Source organism: Somniosus microcephalus, chromosome 9 (genome assembly GCF_052327205.1).
Source record: "Somniosus microcephalus isolate GS21.2 chromosome 9, FLI_Smic_1.0, whole genome shotgun sequence".
NCBI classification, from domain to species: Eukaryota; Metazoa; Chordata; class Chondrichthyes; order Squaliformes; family Somniosidae; genus Somniosus; species Somniosus microcephalus.
The window spans coordinates 4,475,249-4,496,503 of NC_140995.1; positions in this window are offsets into that span (position 1 = coordinate 4,475,249).

Genomic DNA, 21,255 nt, shown 5'->3' on the forward strand with positions numbered 1-21,255 from the left:
TAATTGGGCCGGGAAACTGTTTCAACTGATGTAATTGAGTTAAACGCGCAATGCAGAACGCGCTGTTCAAAACTTCAGGATGGCAACCCGCTACATGGCCCGCACGCACCCGCCCCAACTCTCAGGTAAAGATTCCGGCCAATGTAGGAAACACGGCAGCCAAATTGCGCACAGCAAGGTCCCACAAACAGCAATATGATAATGACCAAATAATCTGTTTTAGTGATGTTGGGACAACCTTTGACGAAATTCAACCCCTTGTATGTAACTCTAAATCAGAGTATAAAATTGTATAAAAAATAAAGGTAGAATGTACAATTTTCAAAAGGGGCCTGAATTGCACCTGCAGACCCTGGTCCAATGAACCACTGCCCTTTAACCCCAGTTCACCTGAGGAGTTTACCTGGGCCGGGGTTTTCTGGGGTGTCAGCGGGCGCTGCCGCGTTGCAGGGGATCTTCCCCCAATTAAAGGGGCGGGCTCCCCGCTGCAAACTCTGCATTTTTTTTGGCATCTGCTGGAGCACTCGAGGAGTGAGAGGGCCTCGCGATCAGCCCAGCGCTCAAGCCCAGAGCTGGACTGATCGATCGCGGCACTCAGCTCGCGTCCAGTGCTCAGAAACGTTACTTTTTTAAATTGGCGATTTTCTTCATGTTGGCCGCCCACCGCGCCTTTAAGTTGCGCCCCACGTGCGGCCGGCCTCGCTGTCCGTGACCCCCGCAGTGGTCGGTAACATTGCCCGGCGCTGCTGTGGGCGTGCGAGGGGGAATCTTTCTCCCGAGGTGTTACCGGGGCGCAGCGCCCGGAGATGACATCATGATCTCCGGGTGCAGAAGATCAGGGTTACCCTCCCGCAGTTATCGCCTCGGGGTGGGGGTGGCGAAAAGCCATTTGCTCCCCGTTCGTGCCTCCCACCATAGGCGCAAACGAGGGGCAATTCGCCCCTGATGACTTTTTCACTTCCCTTATATTTGACTTGAACCAACCAATACCAAAATAAATACATTATGCTGATAATAGAATAATGAAAACCTCTTCGGACTGCTACAGGGCTCAATTAGCGCTGCGACTGCACGTAATTGGAATTGGATTGGAAGTTGATAGATTTTTGATTAGCAATTCTATAGGATTATGTTCAAGCAGATTGCACACAGCACCATCAAGCCAAGCTAAAAACTGCATTGCAGTGATTTTTCAGACTTCCCCTCAACAATTTTAATCTGTGTTCAGAGCAGAAACACTGGGGGTGATTTTCACTTTGGGCCGTGAGTGAGAAACTGCTGGTTGCGGAATGGCTGCCTTTTTACACCTCGCCCGATTAATCTCCCAGGCGTTACCTCAGACTGGACATGATGGGCATTTCACTGTTTCTTGCGAGTGTCAGAAAGAAACCGAGCTAAGAAGGGAACTACAGTTATCAACTGATTTTAAATGTGAGCACAATTTGGATGAGCACAAATGAATACCGAAAGTTACTTAAAACTTTAGCACAATAAAGGATACCAGGCTTCAGCTATCCAAAGAAAATCTCTACAAAAGCCATTTCCTCATTCTCTGGAACATTCAGCTAGATCAATACATGACATATTTAATGAAAATATGTTTTGAGTTCTGTGAAATGTAAAGGAAATTCAAAGAACTATTCTAATTTTCTCGCAATGAAACTGAAATAATTTAGTTTAAGCCCTCCAAAGCTAACAGTCCGGAACAATCACATTTTAATATTGTTCACTGAATATTTTCATATAATGTATTATGAATCTGTTCATTGACACCACGGGCAGGATTTTCATTGGGCCATGGAGGCGGGATTGGAGGCGTGTGGGGGGGTTAAAATCCCAAAATCAGGGGTCCCGACCCCATCCCGCACCCAAACCCGCCTCCATGCCAGTTTCAAAGGAGGCGGGTACCCGACCCGCACTGGGACCCACCTCCCTGAGACGGGAAGGGATTAGTGACAATTAACTGCCTGTTAACAGGTAGTTAACAGGCAGTTTTTAGCCTAATCCCTATTTTTAAGGTTGAAGTGTGGGATTCCCAATGGCTCCAAACCACGCCAAGTTAGAGGAGGCGGGCCGTCGGGCTGAAGGACTTGGAGGGGTCGAGATGTCGGTGTTCAGGTGAGTGATGGGTGCATGAGTGCAAAGGTAATTGTGTTTGGTGTGTCTAAAGTGATTAAATAAGTTTTACATACCTTTTATTACCTTTTCAGCCTTCCTTCCTTTAGGTTCCGGGAGTCCCTCATCTCACCAGCGCAAAAAGCAGAATGGCTGCAAGCTGTCAAATGTTCCAGCATTCAACTTTCTGTGCAGGAGAGATTTCTAACTGAGTGTGTGGAGAAGGACTCAGGTTAGAAGTAAGGCTGTCAGTGTTTGACAGCTTCAAACAGCTGTGAAACACTGATATTTCATCTGTCAAAAGCTCTTGACAGATGAAATTTCAGCCTGTGACATCACCTGTTGCCGGGTGGCACTTAATTAGCCTTCTGAGCCCGCTGGGCGGGCTCAACAAGGTCAATCAAGTTAAAACCGCGTGGATTGGCCGCACCTCGATGGAGGCGGGACTACAACCCCGAAAGTTGTAGTCCCGCCTCCCACCCGACTCCTAAGTTAAATTCCTGCCCCACATATGGTTACAAAATGAATGATAAAAGTACTCTTTTCATTAAAACCTATTCTTGGATTGAGCAGGCTTAAAGTTATCGTAAATAATTACATAACTTGAGGAAACATTGAACAGTAGTAGAAGGTGTCCTTAATCTTACAGATTAGTTCATGTTAATGTGTAAAAAATTATCTATTTGTAATTTAATGATATTTAAATTAGATAAAAAGTAAAAGCTATATTGGCATTTGGCATAACTCCATGGGAGGTATTCAGATATATTTAACATAACATTTTCTAATGTATTCAAGGTTTATTTCTGTCACCCCTCCCATTAACAGTGAAATATGACATTTTTGTAATCTCTGTGGTTTCTGGTCGGTTCTGAGGTCGCTCTGTGAGATTAGAGACACAAGTGTAAATCCGTATTATCATTAATGCTGTCCATTTCTCTGCTGATAGACTCCTGGCTGTTCTCTTCTAAGTATTCATGCAGTGGGTGTCCACAATTTAACATAAGAACTTAAGAAATAGGAGCAGGAGTCGGCCATTTGGCCCCTCGAGCCTGCTCCACCATTCAATAAGATCATGGCTGATCTTCTACCTCATCTCCACTTTCCCGCCCAATCCCCATATCCCTTGATTCCCTTAATATTCAAAAATCTATTGATCTCTGTCTTGAATATACTCACCGACTGCTGCCTGATTTCCACATAAATAACGGTGAGCGCTGTTAGCCGCACTGTTATTTCTACTGCAAGATCCCGCCCAGTGGGCTGGATTTTGCCAGCCCTGGGGAGGCGGGTTTGGAGGCGGGACTGCCGGGAACATGGCAGAATTTGGGGGCGGGTGCCCAAACCGCCCCCAACCCACCTCCATGCCATCTTGTAGGATTCGCAAAATTGAACTTTATATTATAAAGGGTCGAATGGCAAAAGAGGACATGATTTTAAAGACTGTTTTAAAAGAAGCATAGGAAAAAGGGGCATTCAAAATGGCCACCAGACCCCGTGACCAACTTATTGGGACACTTTAAAATGGTTCCTGCAGTCCTCAGACAGCTTTGTGGATTCAGCCCACAGTAAGTTCTGGAAGCCCTTTCTGAGAGAACGAAACCAGGCACCCACATATACATATAGATTGGATGCAGATCCAGTCAAGATCGGCCTGTAGATAAAGGCCATCAAAATGTTTAACCAGACAAAAGAGAACAGTTTCATATTCATGAGAAGAGCGTCAAGGACCCGTTAAGGACATTAAAAACAATGAAGGTCATTCCGGACCAGAGATGGCCCATTACCGGCCATCCAAGAACAGTTTAAAATAAAATAACTACCCCGTTGTGCTCCCAGCCAGCCAAAATTAAAACAAAAGACTAACCTGATTTGTTGCGAGATAAGGGCTTCTGATGAGAAGTATATCTGGGAACCCAGAGGTAGAAAGAATTCGTCGTGGAAAAGGGGAGGAAACCATAGACGGAGCGGTCATCGTGGTGCTGCCGTCGTATCGGTAGCATCATCGCTAGAAGAAGGAGAAGAAGACAGTTGGAGCTGGCGTCCCGCCCCGGGGTAAAACATCGGGAGATCATCGACCAACCCCGGGCCGTTGACGAAATGAGAGGCCATCGACCCACTCCGGCTCGGGAGAAGAGACAATGAAAATACTACAGAAAAGATGATGGGGGCCAGCCCAAGGCTCCTCTGACCGGGGTCGAGCAAATGATCCCCGACCCCGCCGACATCCAAACCAGCCGGTGTCCAGCCGTCCCCGACCCCCACCTCAGGAGAGAGGTGTGGCACAGTTCGCTGGGGCTCCAACAACCACGTGGAGACGGGACACCTGAAAGGATCAAACGCAGACCTGTTTCAAAACCTTACACTTCCTAGTTGGATTGGTGAGCGTGTTTCTGGTCCTTCATAATCAGATCTAGGTAGGTTTAAGGGGGTGGACATTTAAGGGTATAATTACCATGAGTTGTTGTCCCTCGATGTTCCGTGTGTTTTCCCCATTTCATGATAATCTTTGTAGAGTATAATATGCCTGTATTTGCCTTAGTTATTACTGTGTCGTTATGATTTGTTTGTGTTTTCCCCTCCCATGTATCCTCTTATTTGCTTGCATTTGATTTGTTTTACATCATGCAATAAAATTCCATTTCGTTTCATCAAACTTGGTCTATAAGAGTTTTCTCTACATTGTAGTTCCTGCCCCAAAGTCCAGAGTACTGAATCTAAGGGGGGGAGTGGGTATAACCACCTACGGTTTTACTGTGCAAGAGAGAGAGGCCTCTGGAGAGTGAAACCTCTGCGATCTAAAACCCCTTACAGAAAATGGCGACCGCGGCAGGACTCTGGCAGCAGGATTGCAATGCAGTAGATCCAAGTTTGAATGGCCGAAATGCAATGGATGAGAGGATAGCAGATTGTGTCTTTGGCAAGGTAAATCTCACTAAGCAGTGGATTTCCGATCTCTTACTGGATGGGCGTCCGGTGGACGCAGCCATCAGGTGGACAGAGAGCAAAGAGCATAAGAAGTCAGTGGAGAAGGCAGTGTGGCTGATGTGTTACAAGAAGCAAGTCCAGATCTTGGACCGAGTCATTGCAGCACAGGCAGCCAGGATCACTGCCCAGGCAGCAGAAATAGAGGAAAAGGCCATGAGTGGGGAAAAACTCATCACAGCGCTTCACGTGCTGAATCAGGAACGCCAAGTGGTAGCTAGTCAACATCAGGCTAGAATAGAGTACCTGCAGTGCCAGGTTACTGAGGCAAAGATCAATGAAACGAGGATACGGGAGAAAAACGCCCGCCTCGCACAACAGCTAAGAGCGCAGGAGGAGAGAGTAGTGGAAGTCAAGGCAGCTTACAAGCTAGCTCTCGAGCACGGGTTTGAGAGCACAGACCATGGCCCCTGCCAGAAGACCATGGAGGACCTGAGAACGGCCCTGGTTAATGCAAAAGGCATGGTGTGTCTCGTCAGCCCGAAAGCCAGTCACATGGACTTTTTAAAGGAATCGAAACAGCCGATTCCAGCCGAAGTAGTTGTGGTACCAGCCACCGAGCCCTCAGCACCGCTGAGCTATAGTGAGGCTTGGTCGGAAAAACAGGGGGTGGTAAAAGAGGAGGCAGCCGAGGTGGAATGTGAGGAAGAACAGCCACTGGTAGCAAAGCCGAGACCAGCACCGATGTGTCCTGCTCGGCACCAGAGGTTCGGTCCCAACGCCGCAAATGGCGATGCCGGACCCCACCAGAACTCGTGGTGCCCTACGCTACCCAGCAATTAAGGTCCATGGTGAGCCACCTCGCAAGACTCACATTAAAGGGAGATCCCTCGATTCATTTCAGGGAGATAGAGGAGACAGCAGCCATTAATGACTGTGATGATCAGGAACAGGCAAAAATGTTGCTTTTCTCACTGGATTGCACAATCCTTCAGTGCCTCTCAGATGAGAGTAAGAGGGGACGGAAAGGGTATGTGGATCTCAGGGAGGAAGTTTTAGAAGTAATGGGAGTGGACGACGGTAGTCCGTTCGACCGTGTAGAAGGGACTGTGTAGCTATCTGGAGAACCCCCACGGGTTTTCGCAGAAAGGCTGTGGCCAGTGTATCGACGCAGCTGTCCGGGTATGCCTGACCGGGCTGCAATGAACGACGAACAGCGGGTTCATTGGCTCCGTTGCTTGGTTACCAACAGCTTGCCGCAGATACGGGCCCTAGCCAGATCTTGGTTTGATCCCCAAGGTCCCGGTGTCACGGAGGAGATGGTGCTCCACCAGCTCAACGTTGCGGATAAGAATTGTAGAGGTCAGGAAACACCTCCCCAGAAGGGAAAGGTGCATGAGGCAAAACCCGCAGCCCCAAGCAAGAAGGAGTGGCATCAGGAGGGGAATCGCCCTGCCCAAGCCAAGCTCAATTGCTACGGGTGTGGGAAGGATGGACATTGGCGCAAGGACTGTAGAAATCCGTGGAAGGATAATAAGGGAAAGTTTCCCGCAGCCCAAGCCCAAGCCCAGATCGCTGCCCCAGCACCAGCCCAAACCCAAGCCGTAGCTCCTGCCCCAGCACAAGGAGTTGGTGCAGCTATGAACCCCGCTGCGATTGAATCAATTTTAGAGACAATGCGGTCACTTATGATTTCGCAGGGGAAGATAGCTGTCACCACTGGTCTTGTCGTTCCCGAAACCCCGACCGCTGAGCCCCAATGACTAGAGCCAGCGCAGCCTGTTGACCTGTGTCCTCTAGAAAGATACACACAGGAAGAGACCTCCTGTAAAATGGAGGAATACCTGCGGTGCCAGGTTGCGGAGGCTAAGTTAGTTGAGCAGGCTTTAAGGGAGGAGAACGCCAGGTTAGCAGCGAGGGCTGGCAGTCTAGAGGGTCAGCTAAGGGCTTGTAAATGGTTTCACATCAATCAGTGCAAACTGTTTAAGCCGGGTGCAAGAGGACCAGCAACTGAAGCCAGGTCTGAGGGTAAAGATCCTCAGCCTGAGGCATGCGATGAGTCACAGACCACACAAGCTGGAACAGTAGCCTGCTTGGAGGGAGAAACTGTCCCACCCACCTGGGAGGTTTCCCCTATGGCCTGGGACTCGGACGAGGAGGAGCCCGAAGATCAAGGCCCTCCCCCTGATCTGAATGCTATCGGAGCCGAGGAGCCCAAACAGCTGGGCCACGCCTTTGATACGATTCTGGAGGAGGTGGAGTCGGAGGACGGAGATCCCGCCCTCGACTCAAGTTTGGGGGAGGTAGAAATTGGGGGCGGAGATCCTCCACCTGTAGGGACAGGTGAGGAGGAGTTGTCCGCCACAGACCCAAATCCCACAGGGGCGGAGCCTGAGGGAAGGGAGCCGAAGCCGGCAGTCGTGGAGGAGCCACGGGCTGTGAGAGCCAAGGTCCCACCCAAAGGTCCACTCGCTACGGGAGCCTCACCAAAGGCACCCCCTCGCAGGTCGCCTCGAGCGCCCCAGCCAAGGAAGCCCTGGCCTGATCCCCCCACCTTCAGTAAACGCAGACTTGGGAAACCCCTGGCAGAACGCAGTCCCCAGTTGACAGCAAAAGGCTGCGAGGAACCCAAGCCACAGGTCACTGCAGTCCTGCCACAGGGAGCGGCAAGCTGCGGTCCAATCAGGGATTAGGCAAGCCGCCCGGGGACGGGCGGCGCTGTACATAAGTTTAAGTTTTAAGTTAAGTTGTGTAAATATTAAAGTAATTAGAGTTATAAGTAGTTTTGAATCTGCCCAGTACGTGTGTTTGTTTGGATCGAGGTCAGAAGACCTGATCATGCCTTCACCTAAGCCAGAATCTCTCGGGAGCCTGGCGGCATTGTTTAATTTTGTTGCAGGAACCAGGAGAAAGATGAGCAGGATCCTTGTCATGGCCATGATGATCGGGTACAGTGTGGCCTATCGGGGCCGCACTAAGGACTCCACGGTGTATGGGTGCTCTGGCAACAGAGGCCCCATCGCGATTGATGGAACCGGCCCACGGGACGCTGAAGAAACTGCCGCCTACTTCCATGAAGGAAGATGGCCAGGCTGGCTGGGGTTGAACTCTACTGAACACTCCAGCCAGATGGGGTTTGCATACAGAGAGACATCTCTGATGTGCCCCAGGGTGCGGATCATAGCACCCAGAGTCAGCGTTACTGTCGGGAAGAAGATTTGCCTGGTCTGCAAGGGACATGTACCTTTGAATCGCTGGTGGCGGTTGCGCAAGTTGAGCAGCACCATGAAGAACTCCACAGTCGAGTGAGAAAGATTAGGTAACAACACCCATCGGACTATTACGGGGACTCATGGGGGGTTGAGTGTCTGTTGGGACAAATGGTGGGAACCAGATGAGGGGATCTACATCTGTATGTGGGGTTCAGAACGCGCTTGCCCCACAGGCATCTCCATCTTTTTCCAAAGGCAGTGGCAAGATGCTGGGAGAGGAATGAGGTGGGACGTCAGCACACAGGCGTGCGGAGTCCCATACTCTCAGATCCCAGTAAACGCCACTGAGCTCATCGCCCGCCCCCGCAAGCCCTTGCCCACGATTCCGGTAGCCAAAGCCCACAAGGAAGGGTGCCCCACCACTACCAAGGGACCCGGGAACGGATTGGTATTAGTACCCACAGGTCAGGTGCTGTACCAAGGGGTAGACTACACGGTGGCTTCGGTGATTTTAAACCTCACCGAGGTGCGCTTGCCTGAGTGGTGCCCCAAGGAAACGGTTTGAACAGTTTTACGAATTCGACTTTGCCGATGTCGACAGAGCCGAATTGTACACCACACCACACCACATGAGGTCTTGGACAGGATAGGGAGGCAAAGAAGGGGTGCAGTAAATGATATTTTCACAGCTTTTAATACAGGAACTTCCGTCATCAACACACTGGATGACGGGGAGCTGCAAACCCAGATCAATGGTTTGAAAACACAGTTAAGAAAGATACTGACTGACGAGAACAAGGTAGTGGGTTCTGAGTTACATGAGGACAAGGCCATGACACTACACCTAAAAGAAATTATAGCTGAGCTGGAAAAACATGCCAGAATGGTAAATGCTCTCATCAGGGAGGATCGGAATGCGTCCGATCAGGCTGCGCAGAACGAAGCTTGTGTACTGTACGGGGCGTGGTTACTGGGCGAGGGCCGAAGTAACTTGGAGGATTTGAAACAAGGTTTAGCCCCCTCCTGGATCAGCAACAAGCACCTCGCAGCCCTCCACCCTTTTGTGAATGCATTGAGTCCATGCCAGTTCAGACTAGCTTCAGAAGCCTACCCAGTCCCAGTGGACTCTGGACGGTCTAATCACACCATTATGGGTATAGTGGTAAGAATGCCGGTGATGGGAAAGACAGCTAAACCCGCTCCGGTATACAGGGTGGAGAACATTGGAGTCATTCAAGGGGGGTGCGCACATTCGCTACACAGGGGTCCCACCTTACATCATTCGATGGGAGCATGCAATGATGGGTACCGACCTCTCGGGGTGCCAGAGCCGGGGAGCACACATCATCCTGTGTCCCCAGCACTTGAATGCCCATTCAAAACCACAGTGCGGATTCAGAACTGCCGGCGCGGAGCCCATAAATTGCACCATGGAAGCAATGGCACAAGGCCATGTGCCCCCGCAGGTGGCATATATAGGAGGTGGGACATACTGTGTCACCACTGCAGCGCCCCACTACCAACATGGACAGCATGGTTGGTGTCCGGTTAGTGACAGCAGCTTCTGTTTCAAGCCCAGGGCAGAAGTTCAAGTGGCCCAAGAGTGAATTGTCCCCATTCCTGCACCTTCCACGGTTCATATCACTGTTAAAGAGAATTTCACCGATCTGTAGCGATTCGTTGCACATTTTGGATATATAATTCCCCCTCTCCCTGAACACCTCACCAAGATATTAAAAGCCGTTGTTGTTTCACAGAAACATTTCTATACACTGGAGCAGAAGACTTTGGAGATAGGGGCAGACATATTTGATATAGTGACCCCACCGTGGTGGGACCTGTTCACTAATATAGAAGTCCCTTCTTGGATTAGGATAGCCTCCCACATTCTTGTAGTGTGCCAGGTTATCATTGTAGTTTATTTACTGTTTGTACACTGTAAAAGGGTCAAACATTCGCAGCAGTATGAGAACAGAGGGGAATGGAGGGAGCATTATGTGCGGGTAAAGAAGAGACACCCGTTTAGATTTTTGCTGCTCTGTATAAAGTTAAAGTTTTCCCTCCCTCCTCTATTATTTTGATATGTATTCATCTGCATTTGATTTTTCGTGTGTGTACTTTATTTTTATTCTTGAAGTTTATTAGGTGTGTTGTTATTATTAAAAGATAGTGTGTATGCACCAGGTGATGTAGGGGTATTAAGCCCCCCTCCATGCCTGGAACTAAGTATGTCAAATTTCACATCTGAAGTATTGCCATCTATAGATGCTTAATGTACACTAGGTTTTTCTGAAATGGGAAATGCATGTGTCGTGGGGTCATAGATAGGTAAATACTGGGGATGGTTTGATTATGGAAAGTCAGAAAATTTTGCTCACCCAGAATTATGATACTTCAAGAAAGTTACATTATCATCAGGGGGGAGTGTAGGATTCACAAAATTGAACTTTATATTATAAAGGATCGAATGGCAGAAGAGGCCATGATTTTAAAGACTGTTTTAAAAGAAGCATAGGAAAAAGGGACATTCAAAATGGCCACCAGACCCCGTGACCAACTTATTGGGACACTTTAAAATGGTTCCTGCAGTCCTCAGACAGCTTTGTGGATTCAGCCCACAATAAGTTCTGGAAGCACTTTCTGAGAGAACGAAACCAGACACCCACATATACATATAGATTGGATGCAGATCCAGTCAAGATTGGCCTGTAGATAAAGGCCATCAAAATGTTTAACCAGACAAAAGAGAACAGTTTCATATTCATGAGAAGAGCGTCAAGGACCCATTAAGGACATCACCAGGACATTAAAAACAATGAAGGTCATTCCGGACCAGAGATGGCCCGTTACCGGCCATCCAAGAACAGTTTAAAATATAATAACTACCCCGTTGTGCTCCCAGCCAGCCAAAATTAAAACAAAAGACTAACCTGATTTGGCGCGAGATAAGGGCTTCTGATGAGAAGTATAACTGGGAACCCAGAGGTAGAAAGAATTCATCGTGGAAAAGGGGAGGAAGCCATAGACGGAGCGGTCATCGTGGTGCTGCCGTCGTATCGGTAGCATCATCGCTAGAAGAAGGAGAAGAAGACGGTTCGAGCCGGCGTCCCGCCCCGGGGTAAAACATCGGGAGATCATCGACCAACCCCGGGCCGTTGACGAAACGAGAGGCCATCGACCCACTCCGGCTCGGGAGAAGAGACAATTAAAAAACTACAGAAAAGATGATGGGGGCCAGCCCAAGGCTCCTCTGACTGGGTTCAAGCAAATGAGCCCCGACCCCGCCGACATCCAGACCAGCCGGTGTCCAGCTGTCCCCAACCCCCACCTCAGGAGAGAGGTGTAGCGCAGTTCGCTGGGGCTCCAGCAATGACGTGGAGACGGGATGCCTGAAAGGATCAAACGCAGACCTGTTTCAAAACCTTACACTTCCTAGTTGGATTGGTGAGCATGTTTCTGGCCCTTCATAATCAGATCTAGATAGGTTTAAGGGGGTTGACATTTAAGGTATAATTAACATGAGTTGCTGTCCCTCGATGTTCCGTGTGTTTTCCCCATTTCATGATAATCTTTGTAGAGTATAATATGCCTGTATTTGCCTTAGTTAGTACTGTGTCGTTATGATTTGTTTGTGTTTTCCCTCCCATGTATCCTCTTATTTGCTTGCATTTGATTTGTTTTACATCATGCAATAAAATTCCATTTCGTTTCATCAAACTTGGTCTATAAGAGTTTTCTCTACATTGTAGTTCCTGCCCCAAAGACCAGAGTACAGAATCTAAGGGGCGAGTGGGTCGAACCACTCACGGTTTTACTGTGCAAGAGAGAGATGCCTCTAGGGAGAGAAACCTTTGCAATCTAAAACCCCTTACAATCATCCAGAAGGTGGGTAGCCGACCCGCGCCGGGTCCCGCCTCCTCAAGGTGAGAAGGGGATTAATGCCAATTAACTGCCTGTTAATTGGTAGTTAACAGGCAGTTTTTTGGATAATCCCTATTTTGAGCCCTGAAGTGTGGGCTTCCCGATGGCTCCGAACCTCACCAGGGTCAGCGAGGCGGACCATCAGTCTGCGGGAGTCGGAGGGGCCGAGATGTCCGGTGTGCGGGTGTGTAATGGGTGCATTTGTGCAGAGGTAAGTGTGTGAGGTGTGTGTAAAGTGTTTTAATAAGTTTTACTTACCTTTACTTCTTCCTGCAGGCTTCCTCCCTTCAGGTCTCGGGAGTCCCTCAGCTCACCGGCACAGAAAGCAAAATGGCCGCTGAACTGTCAAAAGCTGCAGCCTTCTGCTTTCTGGTCAGGAAGGCTTTCTAATTGAGTCTTGAGTAAAGACACAACTTAGAAGACAGATTGTCAGTGTTTGACAGCTTCACAGAGCAGTCAAACGATGACATTTCATCTGTCAAAAGCTCTTGACAGATGAAACGGTACTCGCTGACGTCACCTGTAACCGGATGTCCCTTAATTGGCCTGCTGAGCCCGCTGGGCAGGCTTAACAAGGTCAATCAAGGGAAAATAGCATAGGTTGGCTGTAGTGTATGTACCTTTAAGGGGAGAACTACTTTTTTACAGCTCCTGTATACTGTAGTACCGGCAGTGACCACACCTGTATATAAACCCTGAGTAGAGATCTGTACTTTTAGTTTTAGAGTAACCCTCATTCAGTAAACGCCTGTTGATTGTTCCTCTGCAGTCTCTGTTAATATATTAAAGGACACCATACATCAAAATTCACAGATTTAACATTGGCGACGAGTCGATTCGAACCTACCTGCAACTCTGCAGAAGAAGCCCGATTACACCAGTGCGGGCGTCGACCATCCAGAGAGGACTTGAGCATCGCAGAGGAGGCTGTGGAGAGCTGGGCTTGGTTCTCCCGTCGCGACGATCCAGCGCAGCGGGCTGGCAGCAGGTACGGCGCAGACCCTTCCCGGACGGTGGCGGCTGGAGCTGACCGACGGCACAGAAAAGGCCGAGCAGCATCGACGGGGTAAGAGAGAGGGTAAAGCGCACAGGGTGCAGCCGGGGTTGAAGACCGAGCGGAGTCAACGAGAGAGGGTAAAGCGCACAGGGCGCAGCCGGGGTTCAGGACCAAGCGGCGTCAATGAGAGAGGCGCACAGGAAAACGCGCAGAGCGCAGCCGATGTTCAAGGGCTGAGCAGCGCCCCCGGGGGGGGGGAAGAAAGGAAGCGCGGGAGACGCCATTTTAAGCCGCAGCGGGGAAGAAAGGAAAGCGTGGGAAACGCCATTTTAAGCCAGTCTAACCACACCCAAAAATGCCGAAGAGTGGCAGTATCACAGCGTTCGACAATGAAGTCGAAGATTGGACGACATATGTCGAACGCATAGAAGTATACTGCAAGGCGAATGAAGTGCCAGGTGACAAGAAAGCGCTGGTATTGTTGAATTCAATGGGTGCAAAAACGTATGGCTTACTACAAAACCTGGTAACCCCAGAGAAGCCAGTAGAAAAGGATTTTGAAAACATAGTGTCAATCCTACAGGACCACTTAAACCCCACACCGCTGCTGATAGCAGAAAGATTTAAGTTTCACAAAAGGAACCAGCATAAAGATGAAAGTAATGCTGAGTATTTAACGGAACTGCGCAAGCTATCAAAACACTGCCAGTTTGGAACGGGACTAGCAGATACTTTAAGGGACAAGTTTGCATGTGGGCTTCAAAGTGAAGGAACCCAGAAACGGCTTCTATCAGAAAAGGATCTTACGCTGGACAAGGCTTTCAGCATTGCAGTATCACATGAAGCAGCAGCACGGGGCGCTGCAGAGATACAATGGAGACCGCAAGAATATGGCACAAATGAAATGTCATACGGAACAGTGAAGTGCTATCGCTGCGGCAGAACAACACACGACCATAATGATTGCTGGTTCAAGGACAAAGTGTGCAGACAGTGTGGAAAAGTAGGACACATAGCAAGAGTCTGCAGGTCGGGAAAGAAAACCAGCAGCAAGAAATCTCCACAGGAGAAGTACAAGAAGGTACATAAGGTGACGGAGAGTAGTTCAGACGAACTTAAGGGTGATACAGACTCTGGAAGCAAGGAGCTGGGTTGTCTGAAACTACATAATGTGATCAAAACAGAGGATCACCAAACTATCTGGGTCACGCTCAAGATAGCAGGAGTCCAAGTGAAAATGGAATTGGACACAGGATCAGCCCTAACAGTCATAAACCGAAGGGACTACAAGCGGCTATTCTCACATATACCCTTGAGAGATACGGAGATTGTCTTGAAGACGTACACGGGGCAAAAAGTCTACCCCAAAGGAAAAATAAGGGTGAACGTTATATATAACGGCAAGGAAACACCAAAAAGGGACCTATATGTATTGCCAGTTGGAGGACCACCACTACTAGGACGTGAATGGATCCGGAAGATACAGCTAGATTGGCATTCCATACAAGCACTGACTGTAGATGCCAAAAAGGATGATGACGTCACACCTGGACGACTGTCAAAAATGCTAACTGATGCACAAGAAGTGTTCCGGGAGGGACTCAGAGCAATAAAAGGCATAACAGTGATGATCAAAATAGAGGAAAATGCAAGCCCAAAGTTTTTTAAGGCCAGACCGGTGCCTTATGCGATCCGCCTGTATTGATTTCTTTGTGGGTTCAATGACGAGACATTTATGAAAGAAAATGTCTTTTAATCTAAAGTCTGTTCAACTCTTTATACAGCATTTCAGGAGACACCATGCTAGTGATCCATCTAGTGCGAAACTGAAACTGAACTCAACTGCTTGTCTCTGTCACATGCCCTCTGCTGGTCAGGCATAAGTAATCAATACATGCAAACATGCTGGTAAGGCATCATAATCAAACAGGCAAATACCATCACTATTTGCTGATATCATTACACCGCCCAGCCGTCGAAGCAGAGCTGGAAGGGTTGGAACGTTCTGGAGTACTGTCCAAAGTGGACTGGAGTGAGTGGGCTACACCCATCGTTCCTGTAATGAAGAGGTCGTTGAGTAACACGCCTGGGGAACCAAAGAAGGTTCGCATCTGTGGGGACTTCAAGGTGACAGTGAACACAGTCCTTAACATGGTACAATATCCACTTCCGCGGATTGAAGATATTTTCGCCTCGCTATCTGGAGGAAAACGCTTCACTAAGATTGATCTGGCCCAGGCGTACCTGCAAATGCAGGTAGAAGAAGCCTCGAAACAGCAGTACCTCACGATCAACACTCACAAAGGTCTCTACCAATACAATCGACTGGTGTTCTGGGTAGCATCAGCTCCGGCTATTTGGCAAAGGGCAATGGATCAAGTCCTGCAAGGGATTCCAGGGACCCAGTGTTATTTGGACGACATCCTGGTCACGGGCAAAAATGACAGTGATCACCTCGCCAACCTGGAGCAGGTGCTCACAAGATTGAAGGAATATGGGCTCCGAGCTAATCGCCACAAATGCAAGTTTTTCCAGAAGCAGATCTCGTATTGTGGCCACGTTATTGATGAAGAGGAGTTACATAAGTCCCCTGAAAAGATTGAGGCAGTAGTCAAGGCTCCAGCACCGGAAAATGTGTCACAACTGAGGTCGTTCCTCGGGCTGGTGAACTACTACCATAAGTTCTTGCCGAATTTGTCTACAGTACTACACCCACTGAACACCCTACTGCAAACGGGGGTACCATGGAAGTGGAATGACAAATGTAAATGAGCTTTCCAGAAGTGCAAAGAATTGATCACATCAAAAGAGGTGTTGGCTCATTTCAACCCAGCACTACCAATTCGGTTGGCGTGTGATGCATCACCCTATGCTATTGGTGCGGTGCTGTCACACAAATTCCCGGACGGCTTGGAGAGGCCAGTAGCCTTTGCGTCTCGGTCACTAACCTCAGCCGAGCGTAACTACGCCCAGATTGACAGGGAGGCCCTCAGCCTAGTGTGGGGAGTAAAAAAGTTCAACCACTATCTGCAGGGGCAGAAGTTCACCTTGCTGACTGACCACCAATCACTTGTCTCCATCTTTAATCCAAAGAAGGGCGTTCCGGTGATGACTGCGCAACGGCAACAAAGATGGTCCCTTTTTCTAGGGACGAACCAATATGAAATAGATTATAAGGGCACGAAACAGCATGGAAATGCTGATGGGCTATCATGCCTGCCACTGCCTACTGCGGAGGAAGCACCAGCAGTGGACCCTGTCGAAATATTTTATTTGACTATAATTGAACGCTTGCCAGTAACCAACGCGGATATAGAGAAGGAGACCCGAAATGACCCGACACTGTCTCGGGTATATGATTTGACGGTGAAGGGATGGCCAACACATGGCGACTCACTGTTGCCAGCATTCTCATCCAGAAGAGAACAGCTGTCAGTATGCCAGGGGACCTTGATGTGTGGACCCCGAGTGGTAATTCCACCCAAGTTAAGGGAGAGAGTGCTCAATGAGCTTCACGAAGGCCATCTGGGAGGGGTGAAAATGAAAAGCCTTGCTAGGGCTTATGTGTGGTGGCCGGGGTTCGATCAGCAAATCGAGGACCTGACAAAGAGCTGCTCAGGATGCCAGAAGGTCCAAAATGCACCACCATATGCCCCTCTACACCCATGGGAGTGGCCCTCCTCTCCATGGCAACGGGTGCATATTGATTTTGCTGGTCCATTCATGGACTCAATGTTCTTAATAGCCGTGGATGCGCACTCGAAATGGCCTGAGGTGATCAAAATGTCCTCCACCACCACGGAGAAAACGATTGCAGTCCTACGGACCATATTTGCCAGGAACAGCTTGCCAGAGCAGATTTGCTCTGATAACAGACCACAGTTTGTGTCCGAAGATTTTCGGAAATTTATGAGAAGGGATGGGGTAGTGCATTACACATCCGCCCCGTATCATCCAGCCACAAATGGATTGGCTGAGAGGTTCGTACAAACCTTTAAAAAGGCAGTAAGGGCCATGTGCGATGACGACATTCCACTGCAGCATAAGGTGGACAATTTCCTGTTAGCCTACAGAAATGCGACACATGCAGTTACCAACCAGACCCCGGCCATGATGTTCTTTAACCGAAGGTTGAGATCTCGTCTGGATTTGCTCAGACCAAATGTACGAAGAAATGTTGAGAATAAGGAATTCCAGCACATCAATGAGAAGCCGACAAGGAGCTTCAATGTAGGGCAACCAGTCTTGGCCCGTGACTACCAAACAGAGAAATGGCAACCAGGAATGATATGCACACGGCAGGGGCTACTAATGTACACAGTGGATGTTGGGGAGAACATTGTGAGACACCATTGTTATGTTCATTAATAACTAGACATTCTTATTATGAACACAGCTAGCTTCTAGCTAGTCATTTATTCAGTACACGTTCTCTAGGTACACTACCTGTAGAGATGCTGCATGTGTGCTCCTATGTGTAGGCTGCCATCTTGACTGTTGCCTTGTGGGTTGCCAATGCCTCATGGGTAATGTAGTCTTAATATCATACAGCTGGGTAGTGTAGTCTTATACATACAGCTATATACAGCTCTACACAGCTCCACCTAGTGTCCACTATAGAATGACATGCTATTGATCACTACATCCCCCTTTCTTTGAGGTTTAACAAAATCAATATCAATCAACTTTCAAGAAAACAATAAAGATAATATCATAACACTTTTGTTAGTGCTCTATAAACATAAACATTTTCAAAACAGTCAACACATTTTCAAAGCTTTACATTGCACTCAAAGATTAAGTCCATCAGGGTTTTTTACTTCACGTGTGGATCTTCTCAACACGGGTATGTCTGATGTGTCTTCATGAGATTGTTCTGGCGGTGAATGACAAGATGCAGTTGCGGCATTGTCATCAATCTGCTCTTGTATAGATCGAGGTCTCCTTGCGATCTTTGCTTGGAGAGGGTTTCAGTGTTTCCTTCACTCTTCATGCCATAACTCTCAATGTAGTCAATGCACTCTCAAAAAACTGCTGGCAGCTGGATCCCATCATACAGCATAGTCCTCTCAGCAGCCTCGGCTAATGGAACACCAAAGATTGGCCCGAGGGAAGAAGGAGTATCCACCGGAACTGCTTTATGCTCTGGTGCAGGCTTCTTCTTTTTCTTTTTCTCTTTCCACTGCTTAACAACATCTGCTGCGGTTATATCTTTGGACTTTTTCTCCTTGTGTTTTTCCTCTTTGTGCTTTTCTTTGACCTTAAAGTCTTTTTCTTTACTCTTGGAGAAACTAGGCTTTTTGAAGACATGGATACCCTTTGGCCTTTTCATCCTTGATGGGGTCTCTGCTTCATCACCTGAGTCATCTGGTCTGCTTATGGCACAGTTTTACGGTAGACTCTCTTGACCAGTTCTAAGTCTTCACAAGCTTTGTCACCTAGTATTAAAACAAGTCTTTCAGCCACAACAGAAAACATGAGATGATGCACTTTGTCTTTGACTGTCACTTTGAGTCTGCATACACCTAAGCTATCTATTTTCTGTCCATTATAGCTCTTCAGTAGTACTGACTTTTTCTGTATTTTGGGCTTTTCTTTCATATTTTTTATGTCACTCATACTGATTAAGTTTGCTTTTGCGCCAGTGTCCAGTTTCAATATAACTAATACTCCATTTATCTGCAGTGGGATCATCCATTTGTCCTCTTTTACTGCATTAACTTTATGTTCAGCATTGCCTATTTCTGAGGGCTGCATATTTTCTGTATCTTTTTTGATATCGTCACATGACACCATTCCTACAAAAAATGTCTCACTTAAATCAGTGTCCTCAATCACATTAACTTGTTGCCCTTTCGTTGTTTTTACTTTTGAAAAGCATTGTTTGGCAAAGTGATTCTTTCCATTACACTTTGTGCACATTTTTCCAAACGCTGGGCATTGTCTTAACTGGTGTTTGTAACCACAGCGTTTACAATGAAAAATTTCATCCTCCGATTGCTTTTCATTTCTGTTCTGCCCACGTTTCTTCCCCTTGTAGGACACAGCACCGACAGCAGCATTTTCACTCATTACAATCGCATCATTATTGATTTCACTGAAAGTCTGCGTGTGCTTTCGAGCTAGCTCGCTGGCTTGGCATATTTTCACCGCATTTTCCAAATTTAGTTCGGTTTCTCTCAACAGATGTTCCCTGACTTTTTTTATCATGAATACCAAACACAATCTGGTCACGAATCATGGATGCTTTGAGCTCAGAGAAATTACATGTCTGTGCTTTCAGTTTCAGATCAGTTATAAAGCTATCAAAAGTCTCATTTTGTTGCTGTGTCCGAGAACGGAAGATGTATCTTTCATACGTCTCATTCTTTTTGGGAGAACAATGTGCATCCAATTTTTTTAGCACATCTTCTAATTTTTCTCTGTTCTCCACTGGATTAAATACAAATGTATTAAATACCTCTATCGCCTGTGGGCCTGCAACCGTGAGCAGCAACGCTATCTTCCTTGCGTCTGGCTTCGTACCGAATCCGATGGCTGCAATGTAGAGTTCGAATTGCTGTTTAAAAGTCTGCCAATTGTAGTTGATTTTTTCTGTGAGATTCAAACGCTCTGGTGGCTTCAAATTCTCCATGTCGCTTTTCACAATTTTCAGCAGATCTTCACCACCCTGGTACCATGTTATGTTCATTAATAACTAGACATTCTTATTGAACACAGCTAGCTTCTAGCTAGTCATTTATTCAGTACACGTTCTCTAGGTACAGTATCTGTAGAGATGCTGCATGTGTGCTCCTGTGTGTAGGCTGCCATCTTGACTGTTGCCTTGTGGGTAGCATAGTGCCTCATGGGAAATGTAGTCTTAATATCATACAGCTGGGTAGTGTAGTCTTATACATACAGCTATATACAGCTCTGCACAGCTCCACCTAGTGTCCACTATAGAATGACATGCTATTGATCACTACAGCCATGTCGACCAGATCCTAGCATCACAGGAACGAGTCAACCCCATGTCTCGCGTACCTGGTGATGAACCCGATATACAGGTAGCATCTACCCCAGAAACAGTAGCATCGGAAGCTGATGAACCAACCGACGACAGGGGGCCAGAATCGCCTCCGCACCAAGAGCAAGACACTCAGGAAAGGCGCTATCCAGAAAGGATCAGGAAGCCGCCCCAAAGACTGAATTTATAAATGGACTATTTTCAGTTAATGTTGCATGTTAAAAGTGTTAACTGTTAAATGAATGTTATGGTACTGTTAATCTAAAAGGGGAGGAATTGTAGTGTATGTACCTTTAAGGGGAGAACTACTTTTTTACAGCTCCTGTATACTGTAGTACCGGCAGTGACCACACCTGTATATAAACCCTGAGTAGGGATCTGTACTTTTAGTTTTAGAGTAACCCTCATCCAGTAAACACCTGTTGATTGTTCCTCTGCAGCCTCTGTCGATTTATTGAAGGACACCATACATCAAGATTCACGGATTTAACATTGGCCACAAGTCGATGGAGGCGGGACTAAAACCCAATGGCCCAGAAATTCGGGTCGGAGGCTTCCCATGGGTGCAAGCCCCCGACCTGCACTTACCTAGTGCACCGGCCGTTGTACTGTGGGCCCTCGTGGGATTCCGATCCTGGGTCTCCTCCAACTGCCGGCGCGCAGTGCTTGCGTATCCCAGGGGCACAGTTAGTTTGAAGCATCCCCTGGGATCACGTGGGCCATGGAGAGCCAATGGTAGCAGGGAATGCCCATTCATAAATTTGACAGGAAGAGCTGTCAAAACTATAAATACTATAAGCCCCAAAACATAACTAAAACTTCAATAATTTTTTTAAAAAAATCACATTGTTAAAATAACTATAAATTACATAAAATAACGATTTTAAACAATAATTTAATTTTTGAATAAATTAATTACAGTTTCTAACGGGGCTAAAAATAAACTTACCTTTCTTTAAAGTATTTAAAAATAATAAACCTGTGGAAAAAATGTTTTAATTTTACTTAATTCACCACTTACCTTGTTAAAAGCAGGCCTTGCGACTGCTTTTTACAAGCGTAGCTCCTGGAGACTT